This window comes from Crinia signifera, chromosome 4 (genome assembly GCF_055691185.1).
Source record: "Crinia signifera chromosome 4, ASM5569118v1, whole genome shotgun sequence".
NCBI lineage: Eukaryota > Metazoa > Chordata > Amphibia > Anura > Myobatrachidae > Crinia > Crinia signifera.
The window spans coordinates 221,871,774-221,899,733 of record NC_139220.1 but is presented as its reverse complement, the minus strand read 5'-3'; the positions used below and the strand labels follow the sequence as shown (position 1 = coordinate 221,899,733).

At 41.3% G+C, this 27,960-nt stretch overlaps 1 long non-coding RNA gene across 1 annotated transcript; it reads right to left on the bottom strand.

Moving 5' to 3' along the window:
• LOC146072537 (uncharacterized) lies at nt 1-27,953 on the bottom strand. The gene is made up of 3 exons (XR_014473170.1): nt 27,876-27,953; nt 14,229-14,356; nt 1-419 (listed from the first exon to the last, which is right to left on the bottom strand). It is a non-coding gene; the product is annotated as an uncharacterized LOC146072537 (long non-coding RNA).
• Between the last annotated feature and the right edge of the window lie 7 nt (nt 27,954-27,960).

Here is a 27,960-nt window from a genome sequence, read left to right as displayed (position 1 = left end):
GATGATTATTTGCAATAGGTTAACAGATGCACGCAATCTTCCTGAACTCTCTCACAGTTCCAATTAATTGCGGTGTTATTTGTACCTTTGAGAGATATTAGTATCCTTAGTGTCCTTTTTAGGAGTTGTTATATCCCGCTAATTAAGCTTTGTAGGCACCAAGGTTACAGTCTTAACTTGATTCATTCAACCATCATGTGGCGTGAGATAAGAAAACATTTCAATACTTGTAAATGGAGCTCGACTTTAAAAAGGAAATTCTTCCCCGCTGTTCGCAGGTTGATTGACAGGAAGCCAGCATTTTGAGGTGGTCTAGGCCATTTTCTGGGCGTGCCCAAGCATTTTCAGGGGGGATGTGTGATATCAGCTCTGTGACTGATCAGTCTCAATTGCAGCAGCAGAGTATGTCCTGGGGTACGCTGGAAAAATCATTAGATGGTGAGTGAGTTGTAAATGGATTTGCCGCTAACCGCCGAACTGTGATATTTTTGCAAGCCTTTCGCAGCGTGCAGGGTTTCACTTTGGCAGTCTGATTGCAGACTGCCTGAAAACTTGCAGAGAAGTGATCAGGTCTGAATAACCCCATAGTCATTACTCATAACAGCCTTACATATACATCCCAGCCAGTGGTCCCAGACCAGTGCCCACACAAACAACTCCCAACTTCCTGACACATTGGGACCTACTTATTCAAGTTATACCATCCCTAAGTAAGGTGATATTTTCTGCTATCACTGGACTTAGGGGTTCCTCTATTTTTAATGTACATTGCCAGGTATTGCCAATGGATGATGGTTATTGCAGTGACTTCATGCAATAGTATGCCATGCATAGCATAGGGAAGCTACTAAATGCATATATAAGAAGGACAGGAGCAGTACATGTACCATTGGCTATCCTTCTACATGGGTTGTAGTCAAAATGTCAACAATGAAAATGCTGACACAAAAATGTTGAAAATTATGATGTTGACACTGTTAAATTGTTAACAGGGAACATGTCAACATTCTCAGAATGATGACAGGTGGAACGTTGATATTGTCTGAATGTCAACATTAGGATTTGGTTGTGCCCAGTAGGGTTAGGCTGCTGGGGAAGGTTAGGTTTAGGCTGCGGTTAGGCACCGCAGCGAAGCACCATGCCCAAAGCATGGTGAGCGCATTAAGGGGAAGTGGTACACTTATACACCTTAAACACCCATTCCAACATTTTCTAAAATGATATTTTGCTTGTGTTTACTTTTTAGCCCTGTCGACCTAATGCATTTCTACATTTTTCATGTGTCGACCTACTGCCTGTCAACCAATAGTGGTTGAACCTAATGACTGTCGACCTAAAACTTGTCTGGTGCTGGATGACACTCCAACAGTCAGGATTCCGGCGGTCACTATACCAACATCTGTTAAATGCCCAACAGTCAAATTCCGAACTAACAGGGGCTATTCTCCATCGTGGGGGCCACGACCCCTATAAAGGGAGAATAGAACCTGTGGCGAGTGCAGCAAACCACTGAGCCCACAGGTGGCATCTTAGCACTCACCCCCCTGTCGGAGTACCGGCGGTCAAGATTCCAATGTCGTATACGGAATCCTGACTGTTGGAGAGTCATACCACACCCAAACTTGTTGACTTAATGATCCATACCCATTTATTTAACACCTTCTAGAACAGTGGTGGCCAACCTGTGGCTCTTGAGCCTCATGCGGCTCTCCCCCTTGTAAAGTGCGGCTCCTGCTCCCACTGCTGCTCTCCGCCCACCGTCCGTCCCAGTCCCCCCTGCTGCCGGTTCCCCGAATCCCTTCTCCTTCTGAGGGGAGGAGAGTGCGCATCGCGCATCTCTCCTACCCCTTACTGTGCATCCTTGTGACTGGGCCATCCGCCAATCAAAGCTCGCGGGCCAGCAAGGGGTCAAAATAGACTACGCCCCTTTTTTGGTGCATGCGCCTTCGGCGCACGCATGATGTCGGCTCTTTAGCTTGACTACCGATATTTTTCGGCTCTTTACCTCTGACTGGTTGGCCACCCCTGTTCTAGAAGATAATATCCAGAATCTGATTGGTTGCTATGTGCAACATCTTTACTTTTGTTAACCTGTACTTTGGCAAATACATCCAACTAATTATCCATACCTCCCAACTTTACAGCCATTGGAGGAGGGGCACTAGCAGAAAGGGGTGTGGCCTATACTTGTGATGCTACTGTGAGGCGACACCCCATTTTCGGCGCTGTGGGGGCATGCCCAGTGGCTCTGTGAGTTGCTGGCTATGCCCCTAGCCCCTCTGGCTATAGAAATAGGCGCTGTGCGCATGCACACAGCGTCTACTCACATGGGAATCCAACCTTTTTTTCTCTTTTTAAAATGTGACGTGAGAAGTGAGTATAAAAGTGAAAAGTATAAAAGTGAAAATATATATTTTGTGTTTCCTAGCTTGTCTTATACTGTTTACTGTAACAGTCTTATACTGTTTACTATTTGTATGTATATTTTGTTGAGATGTAGGAGTGTGGAAAAGACCAGGAGAAGACATCTTATACGAAGTTTGTATTTAATACATTTTTAAACCGCTCCCCCCCCCCCCCAAAAAAAAATACCCAAATTGCTGCTTGATAAAGTTTCCCCATTGGCTAATTTCTCTCTATATTTATTTAGACACTCAATACTTTTAAAGTGCGTCATGTAAAAGTAAATAGAGATATCCAAAAAGTCACTATTCCCATTGCTAGATTTTACTTTATCTAGGTGACTCCAGTAGGTAAGGCCATCTCATTGTTATAATGTGAAAATATCTGCTGCTAAAATGGTTCCACTATAGGCACTGGCTGTGCAGTATCAGACTGGGGTGTGATGGGCCCACTGGGTAAACCAAAGTTTGCTGTCAGGGATGTGAGGTCACGGCCAGCTCGCACAGGGTGAGACTACAAATAACAGACACAGATTGATGTTTACCATGGCTACAGATGCACATAATACTGTAAGAAGTGTTCATTTGTAGGTAACCCTATCCATTGACATATTTATAATGGGTGCAATCCATGGGGGCCCCAACCACACACAATGCCCCTTTGTTTAATTACTTTCCTTTCCAGAGTCCTATTTCAGTGTTGTGACAAAAATCTCTGGCATAAAGACCTCCGTGGAGTTGCAATGGTGATTTGTTGTTGGAACATGGTGGGCGCCATTTTTCAAGAGAGCTACACATTCCGACTGTCGGTGAGTCATCCGGCACCCATTGATTTTGTATCATTTTTAATTTTTAGAATTAATTTCTAGAAACATGAAAAAAGTCAATGCGATTATTTGAATAATTGAAACATCTGAGACTTGCAAAAAATATAGTTAGTATACATTGAAAACCCCTAATACATAGATTCTATATAAATATATATCCCCTAATCAGGTTATGGGGGAGATTCTCTAAGGTAAAAATGCGGTAAAAACCGTTATCAGGGTTTTTACTGCATTTTGGGATGCTCTAAGCATCCCCCGCCGGGTTACCGCGGCGGGGGGCATCGCCAGAAAAATCTGGTGATGCCTCATAGAAGCCAATGGGCTTCTAACGCAAACCCACCGCCGCCCTGCACGGACCCCCGCTGCCCCGCACTGATCCTCTTCCGGGTGCAGGGAGGAGGAGAGCCCGGCGCACCAGCAGCAGCGCCGGGTGTGGGAGGGAGGGGGAGCCGCCGGGACCTGCTGGGACCCGGCGACTCTCACCACAAAGGACAGCTCTTAACGCAAGAGCTGTCCTTTGCTATAATTATCGCATATGTTAGAACATATGCGATAATTATGATTGCGATGGGCAGCGAAGGGGGGGGAGAGTTTTAGAGAATCTCCCACTATTTCCTTCACTCAGATTATTTATGTAATTTTGGATTGCAGTAAATTTGAAGGAAGTGCTGCAGAATGTATTTATTTAACAGTTGATTATACAGGGCAGAATGGTTGATGTAATGGTTAGCATTACTATCTCAGATCCAGTCTATGCAGTAACACTTCCCCCATACTGTTATGTGCTCACCACTTTCTCATAACCACCTGTACTGCTCTCATGAGACCAGGACATTGCTTACTATGAAAATGATTTCAATATTCCCCTGTTATCAGGTATGTTCATGTCTTTTCTCCCCCCCCCCCCTCCCCTTCAGCACACATACTCTTAGTCACCTACAATCTATACCTGCATCTGTTCTCATTCACTTCCTTATAGCTCAGCTGTATTGTGTACTGAGAATTGTGCTTTAATTGTGTTACGTCTAGTTCTGTGTACCCTGTACTGTTCTAATGTGTTCTATATGTACGGTGCTGGCTGGTGCAATCACCATGTGGTGCCGCTGATTGGCTGCCTGGGTACTGCACAGCTCAGTAATTATATGTTCCCCATGTCCGTGTCCCTCATTAGAGTACATCTTGTATATATATCAGTACTGTTACTGGCTACCTAGCTGGCTGTGCAATTACCATGTGGCGCCGCTAAATGGCTGCCTGGGTGCGGCACAGCTCAGTAATTATATGTTCCCCATGTCCGTGTCCCTCATTAGAATGCATCTAGTGCATATCTGTATGTGTGATGTATATCTGTACTGCCATTGTTACTTGTTCCTTGTACTGATAACCCTTTGTATTACAGTATGTGCACTGTTATTTTGTATTACAGGATGTGCACTGTTATTTTTAATGTCTGTAAAGCACCTTGAATCCTGTTGGAGAAAGTGCGCTATATAAATAAAACGTACTTACTATCTCACAGTGCTGAGGTCTTCCCCCAAAGACCCTTCATGTGTATAACAAGTTATACATAACTTACGTTGTACGTTATACGTTATACATAGTATGTATAACAAGTTATACATAAGTACGTTGTATGTTCTCCCTATGTTTGGTGGGTTTCCTCCGGTAACAGAATCCCGACTGTCGGAGTGTCACACCACACATAAGATAGGGATTCAGTCAAGAAATTATCCCATGACCTTAGTGATTTGCAGAATAAATGCTAACTACTATGCCAACTGTGTTGTTAAATTTGACAGTTTCCTTATAGTGTCAATTCAAAAAAATCTTAATTAGTGCTCTACAATTGCAATGCAATTATTTATTTATTTACAGTTTCTTATATAGTGCAGCATCTTCCATTGCACTTTTCCAATTGGAAACAACAGTGATTAAACAAACTGGGTATAAACAAACCAACATAGAGCTAGGAGGGCCCTGCTCGCAAACTTACACTCTAGAGGGATAATAGAAGGGATCCATAAGGATAGGATTCCATAGCATGGCAGCCCCACCAGATTACTAGACGGTCCTGATGGGATGCAATTAGATATGAATGCTAGTGAGTTTTCAGGGTATGCTTGAAAGTTTGGAGGCTAGTGGAGGGTCTTAATGTGCATGGAAGGGCATTCCATATGGTGGGTGCTGCCTGACAAAAATCCTGCAAGTGTAAGCGAGTAATGAGTATGGATGAGAGACGCAGATCTTGTGCAGAGCATAGAGGTCAGTGGGGATATATTTTGAGATAATCGAAGAGATATAAGTCGGTGTAGTCCGAGTAATTGCTTTGGATGTAAGTAGAAGTATTTTATATTAGACAGACAACATAAGATTATTGTCACATTAAAGTTTATCTGTCTAAACATACTCTAAACATATTTTTTTACAGTGATACTGTAAAAGTGGATCTTTCACCATCTTTTACATATGCATCTCTTTAGATAAAGCCCAGTAAATAGTTAGCAGCAGCTTCTCACTGTTGATTTGACTTACTGTACATTTGCAGTGGAACATTTTATTGCCGCAGCATCTTTCAAATCAGTTACTGCTATAAAGTTCTCTGTGTAGTTGTGGTCCTTTATCAGGGCCCTTAAAGCACGTATGGCGTTAGAAGAATACTGGTAATTAACAAATAATGTTTGTTGCCATTTTAAAACAGTTTTGTTTTACAATCAATTCAAAGCAGGTGGCAGAATTTACAGGTATATCCTGTGTATATGTGTTATAAGTCCAGTCAGCTGGAATTAATCTACTCTGCAAATGATGGATGTGGCCAGATGAGGTGATGGATAGACATGGGGAAGAGACACGTTCACAGCATAAGCCCAATGAACCACATAAGTAAATAAAATCTCAATGCTTTTTCGGGCAATACACCATTTGCCCAGGCAGAAAAAAAAATGTTGTAAAGATTTATGACTTGGCATTTTGCATCTGATAAACCTATCACCCTTATCACATTACACCACAGATTACAGCAATATAGTCCATAGGATTCCACTTAACCACCTCTGTAAAGGCAAATCTGGCACGTTATTCAGCAACTCAAACTGTTTTAGGAGTAAAGTTTGTATTTTTAAAACCAGTCATCGAATCACAGAGGATGTGAGGTTTACAAGTCAGTGGAATTTACATTTTATAGGTCAATGAAATTTTCATTAAAATCCTGCTACACACATATATAGTTCCAATTAATTAGGGATAAAAGTAGAACTGAAAAAAATATATATATGTCACATATCAAATGCACCTTATAATTTATAATAAACTACTCAATCTTTCATCAAACTTGTATGCATACTTCCAGTTTCATTAAAACATTAGATATGCATTATTACACAGAGATTCAACATAGAAGCAGCATATTTCTATTATTATATAAATACAAAGTTTATTTAGTTTGGACCAAGAAATTAAGGTTATTGTTTTTATTGCTTTGGGATCAGGATAACAATGGAACTCGGCAATTAAAAACAAGCTTTTTAAGGTACTGCCAGGATGAAAACATATTTTTATCCTTTAATAATCAGTATAAATCATAAATATTGTGAAACTATATATTTAGTCATATTCCTTCAATTTTCCTGCAGCCAATGGCGCACTATGATTAAAATTCAGGATCGTTCGTAGCAATCCGAATTCGAGCCCAGCCCCAATGGTTCCTCCTCATGTGCAAACCCCAGCACCGAATGGCTTCAGTGAGTTACACACCGGTTGGGCCACTCGTTGCAGGACTGGAGGGCCAGGGGCGGATGGGGGGGTGGTAATGAGTGCGGAAATGGGGTTAGGGGTGAATGGCGGCGGGGAAGGAGGGCCGGGATGCAGTACAGTGGCGGGGAGCAGTTTCCCTGACAGTCTCCACTTCAGGGAGACATGCAAGGAGTGGGGGAAGCCGGTGGGGGCTGCGGGGAGGTGCAGGGGACCAGTGGCCAGTGGCAGATGGCTCCAACGGAAGAGGGCGCATGAGCGTCTTGTGCATCCGCGCACCCTTCCGTCGGCTGGCGGTGGATGGCAGATGCTGGCGGATTGGGGATTCTATCACCAGGAGCAGCTCCGATGGTAGCTGCTTCATCTGTTTGTATCACTCAGCCATTTTCCTAAATATTTAAGCATAAAACTATGTTTATTTCGTAGTCTTACATGAAAAGGAATTTCTCTGTGTTACAAATTAGTTTTGTAACAGAAAAATTACTCCAGCTACAAAACAGCTTTTGCTATTATAACACAGATTTTATGATTTAAAAAAAAAAATCATAAATTAGTTCATAATTCTGTACCACAAAATACTCATACACTAAATAATACATTTTAGTTATTTTTTGCCACAGAATTTCTATCATGTCCCCCCTTTCCCTTCTCTGCTCTAAAGTATACATATTAAGATCTTTTAGTCTTTCCTGGTACGTTTTGTGATGTAGGCCATGCACCATTTTAGTTGCCCTTCTTTGTACAGTCTCTAATGTATTTATATCCTTCTGGAGATATGGCCTCCAGAACTGAACACAATACTCTAGGTGAGGTCGTACCAATGACCTATACAGTGGCATTATTACTCCTTTCTTTCTACTACTATGCAACCAAGCATCTGACTTGCCTTCTTCATTGCTTTGTTACATTGCCTAACTGCCTGTAAGTCCCCTGAAATAATGACACCTAGATCCATCTCTTCCTCAGTAGTTTCCATTATAGTGCCATTTAGACTATATTTAGTCTTTAGATTTCTGAGACCCAAGTGCATGATTTTGCATTTTTTTGGCATTAAACTGTAGTTGCCACGCTCTTGACCATTCCTCTAATCTACCTAGATCATCAATAATTTGTTTTACCCCTCCTGGTGTGTCTACCTTGTTGCATACTTTTGTGTCATCTGCAGAAAAGGCACATTTTACCCTCAATTTCATTTACAATATCACCAATAAAGATATTAAAAAGCACTGGTCCAAGTACAGATTCCTCGGGTACTCCACTTGTAACCTTTCCCTCATTTGACTGTACTCTGTTTACTACAACTCTCTGTTTTCTGTCCTGCAACCAAGATCTTATTCATTCCACCATCTTAGAATCCAATCCCAAGCTTTCAAGTTTATTTAACAGTCTGCAATGTGGAACAGTGTCAAAAGTCTTACTAAAGTCTAGATAAGCTACATCTACAGCCCCATCTTGATTACTTTAGTCACCCAGTCAAAAAAGTCAATAAGATTTGTTTGACATGATCTTCCCCCAGTAAATCCATGCTGTTTCGAATCCTGTAAATTGCTGGTTTTGAGATATTCTACAACTCTTTGTTTTAAGAGTGCTTCCATCAATTTCCCTACTTCTGATGTAAGGCTCGCTGGTTGATAGTTGCTTACCTCTTCCTTGTTTCCACTTTTGTACAGTGGGACTACATCCACTGTTTTCCAGTCCTCTGGGATTACTCTAGTAACTAGTGACATGCAGGAATGTGGACATGACTGAAAGTCGACATGGGTTATGTTGACAGGGTCATTAGGTCAACATGCATTAGGTCGACATGGGGAAGGACAACAGTCAAAAGGTCGACATGGGGTTTTCATTTTTTTTGTCCCGAATGTTGACACAGTTGACATGGACACTGAAATATAGCACTGCATCCCCTCGCATGGCTCGCTGCGACTGCCATGCTTTGGGCATGGTGCCTCGCTATGCTTGGCACACTATTTTATTCTCCCCCTAGTGGATGGTAGGGTATGAAATACTGCTTGTCTGCACATGTTGGCTCGAAAAAAAAGTGAAAAAACCCATGTTGACCTTTTGACTGTGGACCTTCACCATGTCGACCTTCCCCATGTTGACCAAATGCATGTCGAAGTAATGACCCTTGTCGACCTAACCCATGTTGACATTTAATCATGTTGTCCTTACTGCATGTCGACCTTCACGCATGTTGACCTAGTGGTGTCGACCTAATGCTTGTCGACCTAATGCTTGTAGACCTAGTGACCATATCCCCCACAAATGTTAGACAGCTTTACTTTTACATTGCAATATTTGCTTTTGAAAAAAACAAAAAACTATAGGGCCCATTTGTCAAGGAGTTTTAGTTATTTGAAATTCCTGGCATATGAGAAATGGTGCTCTAGCCATTAAGCTCCTAACTGCCATGTGCTTGACAAATTACAGTTGGGAGCTGATTGGCTAGAGCACACTCTATTATGCACAACTAGTTTCAAGCTAAAACTCAGTAGTCTCAAGTTATATGAGAGGCATCCAAAAATTGCTCAAGTGGTCCATAGGTTAAAACAGTCTAAGAAACTCAGATGAATGGTCAATGAATGCAGGTGGAGGGCTATGTGGTGCAGTTGGTGAGTGGGTGAGGTTGAGGTAGGCAGTGAAAGGTTCAGTGTAAGTGCTGTGAGGTGGGCATTAATGAATGCATCAGCAGCTTTTTACTGGGGGGGGGGGGGGGAGGGGGCATTCAGATATAACTGGAAGCTGCATAAAGAAAGCTATGGAGAGTGCAAAATATAGGAATTGAGAGATAATAAGTTAAGTAGCAATGCGAAAAACCCATAGATACTATGGCTTCATGCTGGCTGGTAGATTGGATCCTAAAACCTAAAATATTTATGCACAGTATGTAAACAGTTAGAGTGAGCATGGGGCATTCCCCCAGATCCTGTCTTTTTTTTTTTCTAGAACCCTTTTGGCTTTTATACAGACATTCCGTGCAGCTAAGGGGTTTTCAATTACCCTAATGACGAGTTATGATAGCGAGCAGTGCCGATAGCTCGCCATCAGAGTATTGAATTCCCTCCCCTTCACTCTGGAAAGGGCCAGCATGGCCATTAAAATGGCGGGGCTCGTCACAAAATGTAGCGGACTCCGTAACATTGATGGCAGGGATGGCTTTTCCTTGCCGAAAATAAGTCATCCTTGCTTTAGAAAACCCCCTCGCTGCAGCATTGAATACCACCCTTAATGTAGTAAGGGAAAGGTTACAGAATATGGAATATTCAATAAATAAAACAATGAAAAAGATTTCTTCCTTTAGAGTTGCGTCTATAATTTGATTTCTTTAGTTCTCCACCTATGGCTGCAAGTCTGGTTGATAGTGTTCTTTTAAGTAATGACATTGATAGGTCCCTCTTGGCACATTCAGTCGATTTGCCTGCACTACATGTTTCATTCACATTGATATATAAATTCATTTTATTGGTTTTTTTTATAGACAAATTAGCTAAATTGTAATGTAAAAAGACAAACAAATCAATGTACCAGACATCAAGAGAAAATCTCCTTAAAAGATTTATAATCCTATTTACGTCTACATCATGTCTGTCTTACGTTTAAGTTCTAAGATCACATTGATCTGTATTGAATAGTTATAGAATATACTCTTTGAAGATGCATACAATAAATCCCTAACCAATGTATGAGCAAAATGAGTCCCCCTGACACCAGAAAAAATGTAGTAAGGTATTTCAGCTTTTGTTATTGTTGATGATCATTGATTGAGAAGCAAAAATAAACACTAATATAAAATTCCCTTTAAAGTAGTGTAAAAGTAAATTGGATTCAGATTCAAAGCATAAAAGTAACAAAGACTGCCCAGCAGCTAAGAAGAGCCAGAAGACCTTTACTATACCTGCTGATTTTACTCTTGTATCAAAGCACAGAGTGCAATCTGCATGGGAAAATACATAATGTATGAGTATCTGCACAAGCCCTCCTGTTGTCAAAGCCCTCTTCTCTTCACATTTCACTCACAGCTCTCCTATACTCAAACACTTAGGGCCTTATTCTGGTTGGTGCGGTCCGTTCCAAATTCTTTCGGAGGGCGCTTTTTAGCCGTCTGTGCATGCGTAGGCAATGCAAAGCGCATGTGCCACGCATGGTCTACGTACTCGTTCTCACTAATACCGTACAGAAATGTTCACCGAATTGACTAGGAAAATATGGGCGTAATATGGGCGTCATTCGGACTTACACAAGGGTGTGATTTCAAAGTGGGCAAAACTGGGCGTAAATATGGGCGTACACGAGGGAGTGCACGAACTCTGGTAGGCGTGCATTCGGACAGCACACGGACTGCAAACGAACCAACACGCATGAAATATGCGGTCTTCATAAGCAAGTTTCACTTTGCGGAGAGCACTTGTTCATGCGCTAGACATTCGGTTTGCCCAATTAGTACGCCCGCACCTGAATCACTCTCAGCTGAACACAATACAATCCACTCCTCTACTCATTAGTGATTAATTACACTCTTTTCATAGCTTCAATTGGAAGCATTGCTGCCTAAATGGACCATTACTAAATACAAAAATATATGCTGAAAGCACGACTGCATTCTTGCTATTTTACACACATTTACACTGCAAGCAATGGGCAGAAATAGGCATAAGTGTGTCATGTGGCAGATGTATGATTTCAGATAACAGTCGTGAGTTTTGCGGAAATACCCCACATCGGTGCGTACGGGCAGCTTCCTGTCCGTTCTGACGCTGTTAGACCGTGCAAAATCTTTGTGTTGCCACCGCACACGCACGGTTTGGTTGTTGTCTGAAAACACACCCTCTTCTTAGAGAGTGAGTCCGTCCAAATGTGGAGGACCTGTGGGCGTTTGTTCTTACAATGTCCGCACAGCGTGGCGTTCGGTCAGCTCCGAAAGAATTCGGGACGGACCGCACCAACCAGAATAAGGCCCTTAGTGACCATCTTCGTCTGCATACTCATCTCCATCATTGGCCTCTAGTTGTATGTTGATTGAGTCCTCACTACTTATATTTAAGCTGTAATGTGTATTGAACTGTGGCGCTCCTTATTTGTACTCTATTTTTGTTATTTATTCAAAGTTATGCAAAGTTTTGTCTCCCTGTACTGTTCCTTTGTACGGTGCTGCGAAACACTTGTGGCGCCTTATAAATAAAATTATTATAATAATAATAAATATAGGGAACTGCTGTCACATTCATTTTTGCTATTTTTGCAGGCTCCATTGAAAACAATGAGGATTACTTATGCAACCAAAAAGGAGTAGGATAGCTGCAATCTCTGTAATGCCATTAATTATACCAAATCGCTAGGGGCACAGATACATTCCATATAAAAAAGGTAAGAACGTTATAGTTTTGCAGGAAAGAAATGAGGGACTGTAAATTCAACCAAATTGCACGACAAGAGGAAAAATTCAGTAGAAGTGACAAAGCAGTGGATCTAAACTTTTCTTGTAAGGGGGAAATTTAGCAATAAATATGGACTCTTTCTTTATTCATGGCGCTTCACACTTTCTAGTCTTACAAATATAATTTAAAAAAATATACATTTCACTTGTCTTGTGGGGGACTTTAACTCCAGACCACATGTACGATAGTCAGAGGTTTAACAGGTGAGCTAAACATAATGAAGTATTAGAGAGTATTAGTGTTACTTGTTAAAAATGACCTTCAGTGGATGAGTATCCCTGTATTAAAACACAAGTTACACAGCACTCTTTGTGGGGAAATGAACACCGATCTGTACTATATTCAGACTTTTGAGCTATCTGTAGAGATTGCATTCTTGCTTCTTGGTAATATTATTCTCAATGACTTAATCACCCAGCATTAATATATACAATACAGGGGATTCAAGCACTAGACCTACCATAATCACACACTTAGTGCATGAGCTATTTCAAACCATACCTCACACTCATATACAGGGGGGCCATCTCTAATTCCATTTCTCCATATATCTCTAACCTCATCTCCCTTCATACACCCTCCTGCCCTCTACGGTCGGCCGACGACTGTCGTTTCTCCTCCACCCTGATCACTGCTTCCCACGCTAGAGTACAGGACTTTGCCCGTGCTGCATCCCTTCAGTGGAATGCACTCCCTCGCTCCATTAGACTCTCCCCGACCTTGCAAAGCTTCAAACGGGCAGTGAAAACTCACCTGTTAATCAAAGCGTACCCTTCCACTGCATGAACTAGCTGGTTCTCCGACCCCTTGTCTGTTTATATCCTGCTATCTAGCCACCACCCACTTGCTTGCACCTCATGTAATCTGTCTCCCCCTCCTACTAGATTGTAAGCTCCTCAGAGCAGGGCCTTCTTCCCACCTGATGACAAAGCCCTCTTCTCTTCACATTTCACTCACAGCTCTCCCATACTCAAACACTCAGTGACCATCTTTGTCCACATACTCATCTCGATCATTGGCCACAAGCCTCTAGTAGTACGTTGAGTCTTCAATACTTATATTTAAGCTGTAATGTGTATTGAACTGTGGCGCTCCTTACCTGTATTCTATTTTTGTTATTTATTTAATGTAATACTAAGTTTTGTCTCCCTGTACTGGTCCATTGTACGGCGCTGCGAAACACTTGTGGTGACATATAAATAAAATTATAATAATAATAATACTGCATCCACACTAATTCTAGCTTTGTGTATTTAGTTATACACTTTTTTACTAAGTTATACTAATTATATTTAAACATATAAATTAAAGTAAACACGAGATTAAATAGTTAGTAGATAGGTATAACTGTATTTGTATGAAATAAACTGTTTCAGAAAATACATAATTAAATATAATAAAATGTCAATAACATTTTTATCTCTGTTAAAATGAAAATACTATTGCATATAATGTATGTTCAGATTTTTGTCCTTCAGAAAGAATGAAAATGTCTGTACAAATGTAATCTAGGATCGAACCCATAGAATGTTGTACCATCACCAGTAGTTTTGAGAGTACAACAAAGTAATTTACAATCTAGCCCGTACCACCATATCTTATACTCCTACTTTGAATTATTTGATTTTCATTTTAGCACAAATATTAACGCAACATTTTAAACATTTAATTAATTGGAAGAATGATGTATATTATTCTAAACTAAATGTCAGCATAAATATTTCACAAATGCCAGCCTATAATAAAGATAAAAGTGAAACAATACACTAGAAGTTTGTATCAAAATGAGTGTTTTAGTTTTCCTTCTTACTTACAAGAAACAAATCCTGTCCATATTGTAGTCCTTCAATGGAATGTGACCATTAATTGCAAAAATCAGCCCGGGGAGTCATTTGACATTGGCATCAGGCTGGAACAAAGAGACAAGCAAACAGATCCCAACCTTGGGGAAAAGGTGAGAGAAGAAAAACAAATAATTGTTCCAAACCTTTTAACCATAATGTGTGATGACATATTGATGCATATTGTTGGGATTATTGCTAAAGTAAAGGACTTGAGGGGTGTGTTTGTTTAAATAGCAACTTGTTTGTAATTTCAAACAGATTTCTCAAAGAAACCTAAATCACTAATAGCACATACATTTAATACAAAAGGATGAATTATATCAACAATAAAATATATTTTTGATTAATACCTATTTAGAGCACATAAAAGCAAATATAGGCTTTGTTTTTAGTAAACATTAAAGGCTGCATTCAGTCAGTGGTTATCTGTTGCTGGGCACATTGCAACTTAGGGTCCGATTCAGACAGGTCCAGGGGCGGATCCAGGATAAAATGACAGGGGGGGCACCATGATAAAAAAGGGTTTAGGTGGGGGAGGGGCGGTGTTAGTGGTGCCAGTGTACATGCTAAGAGAGCGGCAGGAGAGGGTGGGAATGGAATTAAAAATAGGCACTGGCATTTAAAGTACGCAGGCCCACCATGGCGACAAAAGTAAAGGATGTAGTTGTGGGCGCGCCTAAGGCGCGCTCCGGAAAAGGGTGTGTGGCCACTCAACAGGGGGCGTGTCAACACCATATACAACTTCTACACATTATGCAACAAAATACTAGACCCCATTATACTTGCCCCTTACACATGATGCCAAATGGAATGAGCCAAAATTTACATAATGCCACATGGATTGTGTCAAAATTCACATAATGCCACACGGATTGAGCCAAATGCATAAAATGCCATACGGATTGAGCCAAAATTCACATAATGCCACATGGATTGAGCCAAAATTCCCATAATGCCACATGGATTGGGAAAAAATTCACATAATGCCACACGGATTGAGACAAAATTCACATAATGCCACATGGATTGAGCCAGAATTCACATAATGCCACACAGATTAAGCCAAAATTCACAATACACTTCATAAACAGGGACATTGTCCACCAAAGGCTCGCAAAAAACATTTACACCATAATGTCCATTACACGTTAAGTTACACGACATTATGTATTATGCCAAACACCATAATGCCTATTAAAAATTATGCTACATAAGTGCTGCTTCTCTACATGCTCATTGCCAGAGGTTCCATGCTCATTGCCAGAGGTTCCATGCTCATTGCCATGTGGAATTACATGCTCATTGCCAAGGGGGAATACATGCTCGTGGTAAATGGGGGACATCCGCCACCAGGCAGAAGTGATAGCCACTGACAGTGGCAGAGCCTGGCTGTATTCAGAGCACTGCAGGTCCCGGCTATTTGAAATAATACCCCTTTCACACCAGAAAATGCATTCCCAGGTTGGCCCCTTTTACACCAGCCTAGTCCCTGCATTTTCTGGTGTGAGGGGGAGAGAAAACCACCCCTTCCCCCCTTTAACCAGTTATCTTATTTAACCGGCTATATCTTCGGAACCAACTGACCCATTTACATGAGACAAGTATTATAGTGAAGAACTTTTGAGTGGGCTTTGAATGATTTTGGTCCAGTGAAACTGGAACGTTTGGTTCCAGAGTAATCTGTCCTCAAAGAACATGAACAGCCATGAAATTACGGGGGAAATTTACTAAAGGAAATGTGTAAAAAATAGGTGTATTTGTATCCAGAAATACATTTATTTTTGACATTTACTATCCCGAAAATACGGCAATTCGTAGTCGTATTGATAGCACATCAATACGACTACGAATTGCCGTATTTTCGGGATAGTAAATGTCAAAAATAAGTGTATTTCTGGATACAAATACACCTATTTTTTTACAAATTTCCTTTAGTAATTTTCCCCCTACATTTCAAAAATAAAAAAATTGGTTTACATGCAATATCTCTGGAACCGATTGACCGATTTGGACCAGCCTGGTATCATATTGAAGGCCCAACGATTTGGAATTGAATAAAATCAACCACAAGCTTCTGTGATGCCAGGGCGGGAACTGGAAGCCGTCGGAATCGGGTGGGGGTCGGAATTGACGGGTCCCATATTATCCTATGGGGAAAAAACGTTACAGGTTTGCCAGGCGATATCTCCGGTTCCCGGGGGGCTAGAGACACGAGGCTGGGCTTGTTGGAAAGCCCTGGTCCTCAGCTACAAAATAAATGACAGGGGGGGCACGTGCCCGGGTGCCCCCCCCCCCTGAATCCGCCACTGGACAGGTCCGAATTGAGCCCTGTTTTTGATGGTTGAGGGTCTGTGCATGCGCAAATATGCGCATGTGTGCACCCCTGGTACAATCGCCTTTTGCGAGTATCACACTCACCGAGGCATTTGCATGGGCAGGTAAGGGGCAAGCGGCCCGATGAAAACGCTGCTCATTCCCCTGGGAACGCAGGTGGGTAGCTGCCTGCGTGGGGCAGGTGGCGGACGTCATATGACGCCAGCGCCCCCTTTTTGGTGAACAGTTTACACTGACTTTTATTACCGATCGGAGAGAAATCTTTCGATGGTCGCCAACTATTGAATAATTTCTCTCCCCTTTGGCCGTGGTGGGCAGCACTGACCTGTTCACAAGGCTGTGAGTATACACAGCCTAGCAAACAGGTCTGAATCAGGCCCTTAATATGGCAACCAAGAAACCTGTGATTTTTCTACACACTTGATAGGTGTACTCCTATTCCTGTCCGAAATATTCGGCTTCTACACAGCTACTTGTCGTCTGCTGCTCTATCCTAAATCCCATATCTCATCCCTTGGTGTTCCTATGACTTTGGGGGATTTATCAATCCTTCAAAAGAGGACAGGTAGAGAAATTGCCCATAGCATCCAAAATGTATAGACTGTGCTAGTTTAATGACAATGAAAATCTAGTTGGTTGCTATGGGCAAGATCTCCACGTGTCACTTTTTGATGTTTGATACATCTCCCTCTAAGTTTTTGTTTTTTTATCCTATTGTCTCATTGCAAACAAAATTTTAGTTGCTGCCTAGTAGGTATAGTCTTGAGTCTGCAATCTGTAGATGTCCTTGAGCACAGCCTTTTAAGCCCCATACACAAGATGATATATCGTTAATGATAGAAATGATATCGATATTGTTAACATTGTCTAGTGTGTACACTCAACAATATTCAGTGTATATGCGCTATATCATTTGCCCTTGAGTGACGGAAATATTGTTAACATTATCGCTCCCAGAGCGAGTCGTCTAGTGCAGCAGTTTTCAAACTTCTGATCCTGACCCCAAAGTAGTTCGCAACCATCTAAGCATCGGGTCGCAGCTCCATATTGTTGACTTCTCTGATCTCTCCATCAGTAATCCAAGGAGTCTGAAAAATCAGTTGAATTGTCTGTTACTTCAGACTTTTCCCATTATTGTATGCCTCCACAATGCTGCCATGCAGTGACAGCTCCAGAGTTGGGACTGCAGCTGCAGCACAGTTCACAATTCAGATAGGGGAGCCACTGCCACTGATCGCCATTCCAAACCGCCAATGGCGTAACAATAGAGGGTGCAAGGGATGCAGTTGCTATGGGGCCCGGCAGCTGAGGGGGCCCGGGACCAAGCTAACAATCCCTTGCACCCTTTTAATTTTTTTAATAATGCTGCGGGCAGTGGCAGGCTGACAGCCTGCTGTCCCGTGTCCCAGGGACAGCGCAGCACTGTAGAAGCGAAGAGGTAGTCCAGACTCCTGTGCTCTCTCCCCCTCTTTCTTCCCCGCTCTCTTTCCTCCTGCACATCTTTCTCTCAGTCCAATCTCTCACTCCACCTGTCTGCCCCTAGTCTTTCTCCTCTCCCCTCACCACTTCTTTTTCCATGCTTCCTCCCTCTCTCTTTCCTCCATCTCTCTCTCTCTCTCTCTCTCTCTCTCTCTCTCTCTCTCTCTCTCTGAGTCTCTAACCCCTCTCACTTACCTGTGCTCTCTCTCTCTAACCCTGCCTCTTCCCGACACCTTCTCTGACAATCTTTTCCCCCAACTATACCGGTACTGTTTCTCTCCTGACTCCTTTTGTCTCTTACACTCTCACTCTTTCTTCTGGCGCCCCTCATGGGCATTGTAGTGACAATGGGGGGCCCTGTCCAAAATTTTGCTATGGGGCCCACATCGTTCTAGTTACACTTCTGCAAACTGCCATTTGGTGTGATTCCCCTACTTGAATTTTGAACTGTGGTGCGGCCCTACCTCTGGAGCCCTCACTGCTGCCGTGCATGTTCAGTCTGCTGTCCACATGTGTGGCAAACATTTTATATTAACTTCCTGGGATCCTGCAATAATTGTTATTGTCTGATGGAGTCCCAAAGCAAAATAGTGTGAGAACCATTGGTACAGTGTGTATGGGGCTATACTTACCTGTAAAACAATTTACACTCATATGACTCAAGTCTGCCTGAGCCAAATACTGGCAAGATGTGTTCATTAGGAATTTGCTGCGCTATATAAGAAACTGTAAATAAATAAATAAATACAGTAGTTGGGTTCTTGATATTTCTCCAGATTGAAGAAGAATTTTGCCATTTTCATGCCAATGTTATCGGCATCTTACAATTAGCTAAACGTAGACCTCAGCTTTTCTTTCCAAGAAAGTTTTGTCCCAGTAAGGTCATTTCTAAAAGAGTTTCCAAATCCTGTGCATTATCCTCTCAAATACAAACACAAAGGACTCTGCTGCAATGAATTGCAGGGCAGGAATGATCAAATGACAACTAATCCAGGTCTGACATGTCCCAGTGTAATCACTTTTGTGAATCTGATGATTTATCAGGAATCTGTTGAATGGAACAGAGTGTAGCGTAATTAGTTTAATTAGAATGTTTGGGGATGTCATCTCAAGTTCTTTATGTCAATTGCTGTGAGCAACACTAATGTGCTGTTCAATGGAGGAGGAAAATACCTTTCTGGCAATGTAATAGCTTAACCCTTATTGTTCCTTTGAGCACAACACATTTCAGCGCAAATATGTATGTGGCACACCGAATCCATCAATACTTTAAGCATTATATTTTCTACACATAGACACAAAATGTATTTCGAAAGTTGTTTCAATAATTCAACTAGTTCATTTAAAAAAATAAAAATAAAGTTTCTTGTGAACACAGCAAAAACTTGGGCCCAGAAATATCTGGTTTCATTCGGATGAGCATCTTTGCAAGACGCGCTTGTGTTGCTTTCCTAAGGGAACTTAATCCTGCCACTAACCAGCTAGTAAGATGCTGGCGGCTATGGATCTATTGATCCATATGCTGTAGACCATGTATGCTGTCCACAGCAATAAAATATGCAGCACAAAAGTGACTGTTGGAAAATGTAATCTACGTTATTTTATGTCTGCATCAATAAATCCCTAGGCGGCAGTTTTTTTTTAACTGGTAGTTTACTTCTTGAATATGTGCTCATAGATAATAGTAAATGTTTAGATACTGCCATCTGTAAATAATAATAGTAACTAAATCACACACACGTTTGTAAAGCTGGCTGTTTCAACCTTTTGTGAATGATTATTGGTTGCTTCCCTGTATGATTCCTCCACTGGCAGGTTGTACTACATGTGGATGTATTCATTCATGGAATATTCTACGATCACACACATGCCCATTTTCCCATATATACCTCGGGTCAATTTGGAGCATTGCCAGCTTGTTTTGAGGGGGTGCAAACAAACCAATCATTTCAGTCACAGCCGTGTGGCAGACCCTGTCACTGAAATGATTGGTTTGTTAAAGTGTGCATGTCCTATTTATACAACATAAAGGTGGGTGGGACGGCACAAGGACAATTCCATCTTGCACCTCCTTTCTTTGCATTATGTGCTCTTTGGCGCATAGTTTTTTAACTGCTAGCAGGTCTATCCCACCTCGCATGCTGGGTTGCCCGCACGGCTGCAAATGGATGTTTTGGCAAAACATCCATTCGCAGCCTATGGGGCGACACCCACATCATTCGGTGGTCACCGACATCAAATGATGTGGTGCGCACACGCATATCTAAGTGACTCTCAGGTCCCTTAGATATGCATGCACCCTTGACAGGAACAGGGATGGCAGCTGACATCCAGTGATGTCAGCTGCCCGCCCCCCACGCCCGCATCATTGGGTGATTTGAATGGGAATGCCCAGCATTTTCATGGGAACTTGGAGGGCGCATGCACCCAAGACTGCGGACAGGGGGGTAAATCCCCCGGCCCACCGCACCCCGCCCCCCGCCCGCAGTCTTGAGTGCATGCGCTCTGTGAAATGCACATTTCAAAAACATTGCGCTTGCTTGCGAATTCGCATGCGAGCGTGTAGACCAGAAAAACCCACTAAGAGTGCTACTAAGAATGTAGCCCTTTCATCCAATTATCACATGCTCCAATAAAGCTGTTAGGAACACATGTGCATCTGCTCCTGTATGGCCACTATCTTGTTCCAAAAGACCACTCACATTTGCAAAACTGTAGGTGTACTTGTACGAATCCAGGCACATATCATCATCAAAGATGCTTTTGTGTTACGCTTTGCATACTCAACATCCACTCATTTGGAAACATATAATTATTATTCATTTCCCATTCAGTGGATATAATCTTGCAAATTCTTTAAAAAGATAATTAGAAAATATCCATAAACACATAAGTAAGTCAAACATGTGTCCATTGCTGTCCTGAATGCAATGTGTTGAAGTTCCCTAGATTATTACATATTTAGGAAGTAAAAAGATTAAAGGTTTAAGATTACGCTCAACCCTCAGAGCCATTTGTTTTGTTAAGTGTCTGCGGATGTCATGAAGCAGTAACCCAGCCATGCATACCACACATTTATAATTTTCTTGAATAAACACTACACTGACATTACAAACAAAAAGCCTAGAACTCACTTAAAACATAATGCACAGATCTAATTTGAGATAGGGGCCACATGATAATCAGCATCTCTCAATGAAATAAGAATTTATTTACTTTTCTTTTCTTCCTCTCTGAAACAGAGACAAATGATACCCTTTATAGGCTAACTGAATGGACTTATATTGTAAGCTAAATTGGGTTTTCATGGTTCCACAAGTACAAAGATTTTTACACTAATGCAAATTTTCTTACATACATTACAAAATATTAGACAATGTTGTCTGTAGTGTATTGTTATATCCTTTATAATATTCTATGGCGTAAAGAATGATGTTATATACTTGGGGAAAGCAGCATAATAAATATATGAGCAAAACAATTATGCAAATGTCTTCATTTGTTGGTTTTTATCTGTATTAATGTTTTAAATCAATACAGTTTTAGCCAGAACAGTACAATTTGTTTATGGTTTGTGCTGGCAACATTTTGTGCTGGGTGCGGAATTTGGATTTCTATAGCAGCACTGTGTGGACAAAGGTGTGGTTTGACGGATCGACATTGAGATTCTGATGGTCAGTATATTGACATCGGAATCAGACCACTGTTTCTCCGACAAGGAGGTGAGCGCTTACCACAGGTTCTATTTTCCCTCTATAGGGATCATGTACCCCCATGAGGGAGAAGAGCCCCTCTCAGTCCGGATCCTGACTGTAGGGCATTTGAACAGTCGGGATTCCAAAGTCTTTATACTGAACAACAGCATCCCAACATTTTAGAACGTCATCTGGCAACTGTGGACACGGACTTCCACTGTGCTGCATGGTTTTCTGCAGTTAACAGTAATCTGCCAGTGCCATCTTCCTTGGCCCCCAAGAACAGCTTTAAACAATCAGCTCTGGAAACAATGTTTAACAAAGAAAAACATGTACGTTCATTTTTTTTTACATTTGGGAGAGCTACATTACACAACTACTTCTCTTGACAAGTAAGTCACTTCATAGTAGTCTACACTTGACTACATGGTATGGCCTGATAATTTTGGATGATGACCCCCCTCCAATCCTCTTTAAAAAGCTTAATATTGCAGATTATTTTTCTAAAAGAACAGGGAATGTCTGAGTAATGAAACAGAAAATGTACCTGTACTTTGTTTTTGTCATTAACAAATGAAATCAAACCAGTTAGTCTTAATTTGTATTTGTCTTTTATTTCGACTTTATTTAGAAATGTATTCCAACATATGTAAAACAACTGTAAAGGTTTATTTCTTGACAAGGCTACCACATGTTGTATTTTACAGTCTATTGTTGTCAACAGCTTCTCTATTGCATTCTTATTTCTCTAATAACATACAAACTCATATTGTACATTATATAATATACTATACTATGCTTCAATTAAAAAAAAAGTATTCAAAAAACATTCAGTGCTGTTGAACTGACTCCTTGACCAAACTCATAGCTATTATGTCACCTCCTTTACCCCTGGCCACACTCCCTTACCTCATCTGTGCCTTTTTTAACTGAGAAATGTTGGAATGTATGAGAAACATAGAATTTGATGGCAGTTAAGAACCACTTGGCCCATCTACAGTAGTCTAAAAGCATATATATATATGCACATACTTACACATTAGGGTCTATTTTTATTGGGAACTAATTGATCTAAGGACTGTGGGAGGAAACTAGAGTATGCGGAGGAAACTCACACAAGCATGAGGAGAATACACAAGCCTGGGGAGAATATACAAACTCCACACATAGATCCTAAGTTTGAATCTGTATGCAGGCACTAGCAATGACAGTTTTGGACGTTGGCATAAAATCAGCAGCTTTCTTCTTGACGATGCGCAGATTCTCGCTCTGCTGATTTAACCATTGGCCTATAATAGCAAATCATTTCATTCCAGCTACCAGGACTTTAAAGAACATAAATACATTTACAACCATTATAATAGGAACCCTGCACAATGCAGTCAATAGATATTTTTTTCATCGGGAAATGCTGGAGGCCTCAACTATTGTTACAAACTAAATTACAACAACTGAATCACTTTTCCTGGAAGTGTAAAGCCTACTGCATGATAGTTGGATTACATTATAAAGTGCTTGTTTTTTTTAATTTTTATCCATTTAGTGTGTAGAGTGTAGTGTTTCGCTTTATTGTATATAAAACTAAGTTCTGCATGAACAAATCTTCATTCTCCTATAGTTTCCAAACACAATTAATGTGTTTTTTTTAACCTCCCTCATATCGTCTTTCTAAGTATTCAAGTGCAGGAATCTTTGGTAATACTTGTATAACACCAATTATTATAGTTTCATGTGTAGCTGAACAAAATACTACAGCCTTATATATCTCTTAAATGTCTTAGGAAGATTGGTGGCGCTGTCGTTTTCGCCTTGAAATGAAATAAATCAAGCACACACACTTCCTGCTCTCACTTCGACTCTATATGCATTTAAGCTTAAATGTGAATAATTGCTAAGACAATAAGCACTGAAAACATTATGGCTAGATCAGATGTGTAACGTTACCTCACATGAGAACATTTCTGTCATGGCTATGTCATTGTAATCGTATCAATTAATAAAATATCAACAAATCGCTCTCAATGTTTGATATTTCAGCACCACAAGTTATGAAGCTGGGCATAGTACATAGAGCCTACTATAACTCAAGCTGTACTTAGAGATGCACAATTTTCATTGTAAATGTACCTTAAAATAATAATGCATATTCCTCTCTCCAACAACCTACACTATTATTTTTACAACAGTATATACAGTAAATAGCTAGTAATGATGGCAAAGAGTCTAGCCTACTGTAATGCACTGCAATTTTCTTCTTACACTTGTTTACCTTTCTCTCTTTTAGGTTCCGGGTTCTCCGTTGCGATGCTTTTCTTCAGTACAGGTAAGTACAGACGGTTAGTTTTATAAATAGAGATTTATTTTAACTGAAAGTAGGATAGGGTAATTCAACAAAACAATTGGCATTTCAATCTTGACTGGTTAGAGCATAATACACCATCGTATGAAATGCATCATAACAATTTGCCAAAACTATTTTAACATACTGCAGTAACATTTCTTACTGACATACTGTACATATTTGGATATAACAGGTTGGTACAGGGTATCACCTTTCCACTTACGCAGGTTATGCAAAATTACTTTATAACATTTAAGCGTTTAAACGAGAAACTGTGCCTTTAAACGACACAACATAACTTTCATAGGTCATATAATTAACTTCCGATGAGTATTACAATCTTCACTTATGTATTTAATAAAAGAAACACTTATAGCAATATACACTCTGTACTGATTACGCTATGGTCAGTTTTGCTGGTTAACCATACACGTCTCCTATTTCTTATTAATAGTATATATTGTATCCCAGTCAGATGCTCATAGGTCCTGTATAATAGTCCAATGAATAATAAAGTAACAGGCGCACGCTACAAGCTGAGATCCTCAATGCGTTTACTCTCTGATATTATAATACTCTCACGACAGTGTGCAATTCTGTAATCCGGGTTACGATGGGTTGTTAGGCTTTAACAAATATAGTTGAAGGACAATGTATCCCTCCTGTGTCTATTTGTATCCCTTCAATTTGTGAGACGCTTTGCTTTATCTTGCCTGACTGTAATTGCAGAAACTGAAATCAGTGTTCCATAGGGGTAGGACTCTTGCCGGGCAAATATCTGGTGGATTTTACGGCTACTTGCTATACTTCTCAGAAAAGGATCACTAGTTCAAGCCCCTCTACCTGGATTCCTATGTCTGCTCTTTGATGGGACTGTAATTTTGTTTTGTAACCCTTTCACATTACAGAGGACGCTCCTGCATCTTTGCCCTCTGTGGACAGGTTTCCTATATATTGTCACTTAACTCCCTTAGCCTTACTACTTGCAGCTAATGTCACTCTCCAGTACATGTAAGTCCTGTGACAGCGAGGGCTATATTTCTTCTCCTATGCCTGTCACTGTCCCTGTCACTGGAATAGGTGGCTTTACAAATAACTCTTCCTCAAGCTGGGCACAGCCCTGGGTGTCTAAAGTTGTTGCTGTGACACTAAACTTTGGGAGGGTTTTATTCCCCTCTAAAGGGAAGGCAGATGAGTGATGGAGTTGCAGGGCTTGATCGTTTTTTTTTCAGGCTTTCGGCAGTGGGGAGGGCCTAACTGCGTCACTACTAACTCCTCCCAACAGGGCTTGCCTACCGTGGATCAGTCCTCTTGCACGCCGCACCTCCGCTGTTCGGCACCACCTTTGTGGGCGTTCTCTCGGCCGCACCTCCTTTACTCAGCGCCGCCTCTGTGGGTACTCTAACAGGCAAGGACACTCGGTCACCGGGGAACAGGCCTCCGGATTCCGGCACCCCTCAGCACGGCAGCGGCAGTTGTCACCGCCTCCGGTCTCCGCAGCAGAACAAGCTTCTGGGACCCGGTTCTCCCCGTCGGACAGTACGCCAGGTAAGGAGCTTCCAGCCACGTTATCCGTCGCTGCTTTGCTGCGCAGCTCAGCCGCACTCCCCTCTCCCGTGGCAGTTGTTTTTAACCCCCCACTAACCGCTGCAGTCTCTCCTTCTCCCCGCGGGCACCCTGCTGGTTCTGCTCCACGAGGGAGAAACTTTATTGTTCAGGTGGACACTACAGTGTCCTCATATTCAGTTAACAAATGTCCCTTGTTTCTATTAGGGCTATTTATTCAGCGCATGTGTCCCCAAAACGTCTCTGTGTCTTTTGGATATTTTCACACTGGTGAGGGTATTACACTACTCTTTTGGAAGTCTGAGATAGTCTGCACATTCAGGAGTTTCCTACATATTTTGGGAGAGTAAGAAAGTCCCACATATTCTGGGAGAGTGAGTAAATCCCACATATTCTGGGAGAGTAAGTACTATAAATCCTACATATTCTGGGAGAGTAGGTAAATCCTACATATTCTGGGAGAATAGGTAAATACTGCATATACTGGGAGAATAGGTAAATCCTGCATATTCTGGGAGAGTAAGTAAATCTCAAATATTCTGGGAGAGTAAGTAAATCCTACATATTCTGGGAGAGTAGGTAAATCCTGCATATTCTGGGAGAGTAGGTAAATCCTGCATATTCTGGGAGAGTAGGTAAATCCTACATATTCTGGGAGAGTAGGTAAATCTCAAATATTCTGGGAGAATAGGTAAATACTGCATATACAGGTCGAGTATCCCGTATCCGAATATCCGTTATCCAAATTATTCCGAAATACGGACTTTCTAGAAAGTGAAATTTTTTTTTTTGCTAAAAACTCACTGGGGACATTTGTAACAGCATCACTGGGGACATGATATGTAACTGGCACTATATATGTGCAAGACAATGATTGCTTGGCCTTCAAATTCAGTGCTGAGATAGTACACAAATTTTGTTTCACATTTTGAAACCTTGTTTTTTGAACAATTAAAATATATTTGTGTGTATTTTATGTGGTAATAAAATATATTTGTGTGTATATTATGTGTTTATACAGCATAAATGCAAGATACTTCAAAATACATCATTGAAATATTAAAATATTCCGAAATACGGAATAATCCGTTATCCAAAATTCTCCTGGTCCCGAGCATTTTGGATATGGGATACTCAACCTGTACTGGGAGAATAGGTAAATCCTGCATATTCTGGGAGAGTAAGTAAATCTCAAATATTCTGGGAGAGTAAGTAAATCCTACATATTCTGGGAGAGTAGGTAAATCCTGCATATTCTGGGAGAGTAGGTAAATCCTGCATATTCTGGGAGAGTAGGTAAATCCTGCATATTCTGGGAGAGTAGGTAAATCCTACATATTCTGGGAGAGTAGGTAAATCTCAAATATTCTGGGGGTAGGTAAATATAATCTGCTTTCTAAAAGTGCAACAAGAAAGAAATCTTATTGCTGAAACAATAATTATATTGAAACCTGGCAATGGTTAGAGAGCAGATTTTTACATTTATACAGTACTTCAGTTCACAGTCACAATCTCCGCATTAGCATGTGAGTGGATGTGTATGCTTACACATCCACTCGCATGCGGTCTCACGGGACGAAAAATCATTCGATGGTCACTCACCAGCGAATTATATTTTTCTACTTCGCAGATAAAAGTCAGTCTAAACTGACTTTTATGCAGGTCAGAGATAGCCAAATTTGGGGCGGGCATTGACTTCATGTGACATCACCCAATCACCCACCCACCCCAAGTAGCCATCGACACACCTGCGTCTGCAGGGTTATGCCCAGCATTTTTATGGGCACATCCACAAAATGATGGGCTTTCCCTGATTCCACCCGATGCCCACCCCCATTCCTCCCAGTATGGAGTGAACGCGCCGGCGAGTGTGAAACTTGCCGAAGACATTCACTCTAGGGGTAAGCACATGTGCAGAATCGTGCATGCGCAATCCTGCACCATCGGACAAGTAAGCAAATTCGGCCTGCAGCGAGCCGGTCTGAATCACCCCCATATGCATCTACAGTAGTACATTAAAACCCACTTGAGTACGGGAAGAATATACAAACTCCACACAGTTAGGGCCATTGTGGTAATGAAACCCATGTACTGAGGCAGTAATGCTAAACATTAGACAGGCTATGTTATAATTTGGGGAACCTCTACTCACCTGTCAAATCTCCCGAAATGTCACTGTACATCAGATCTACATGCACCTACCTGCCGACATATTTCTACCCATAAGAGTCTTTTTCCATATATATAGAAATCTTGTTGCTGGCTTTTACTCCTATTCTTCACGCAG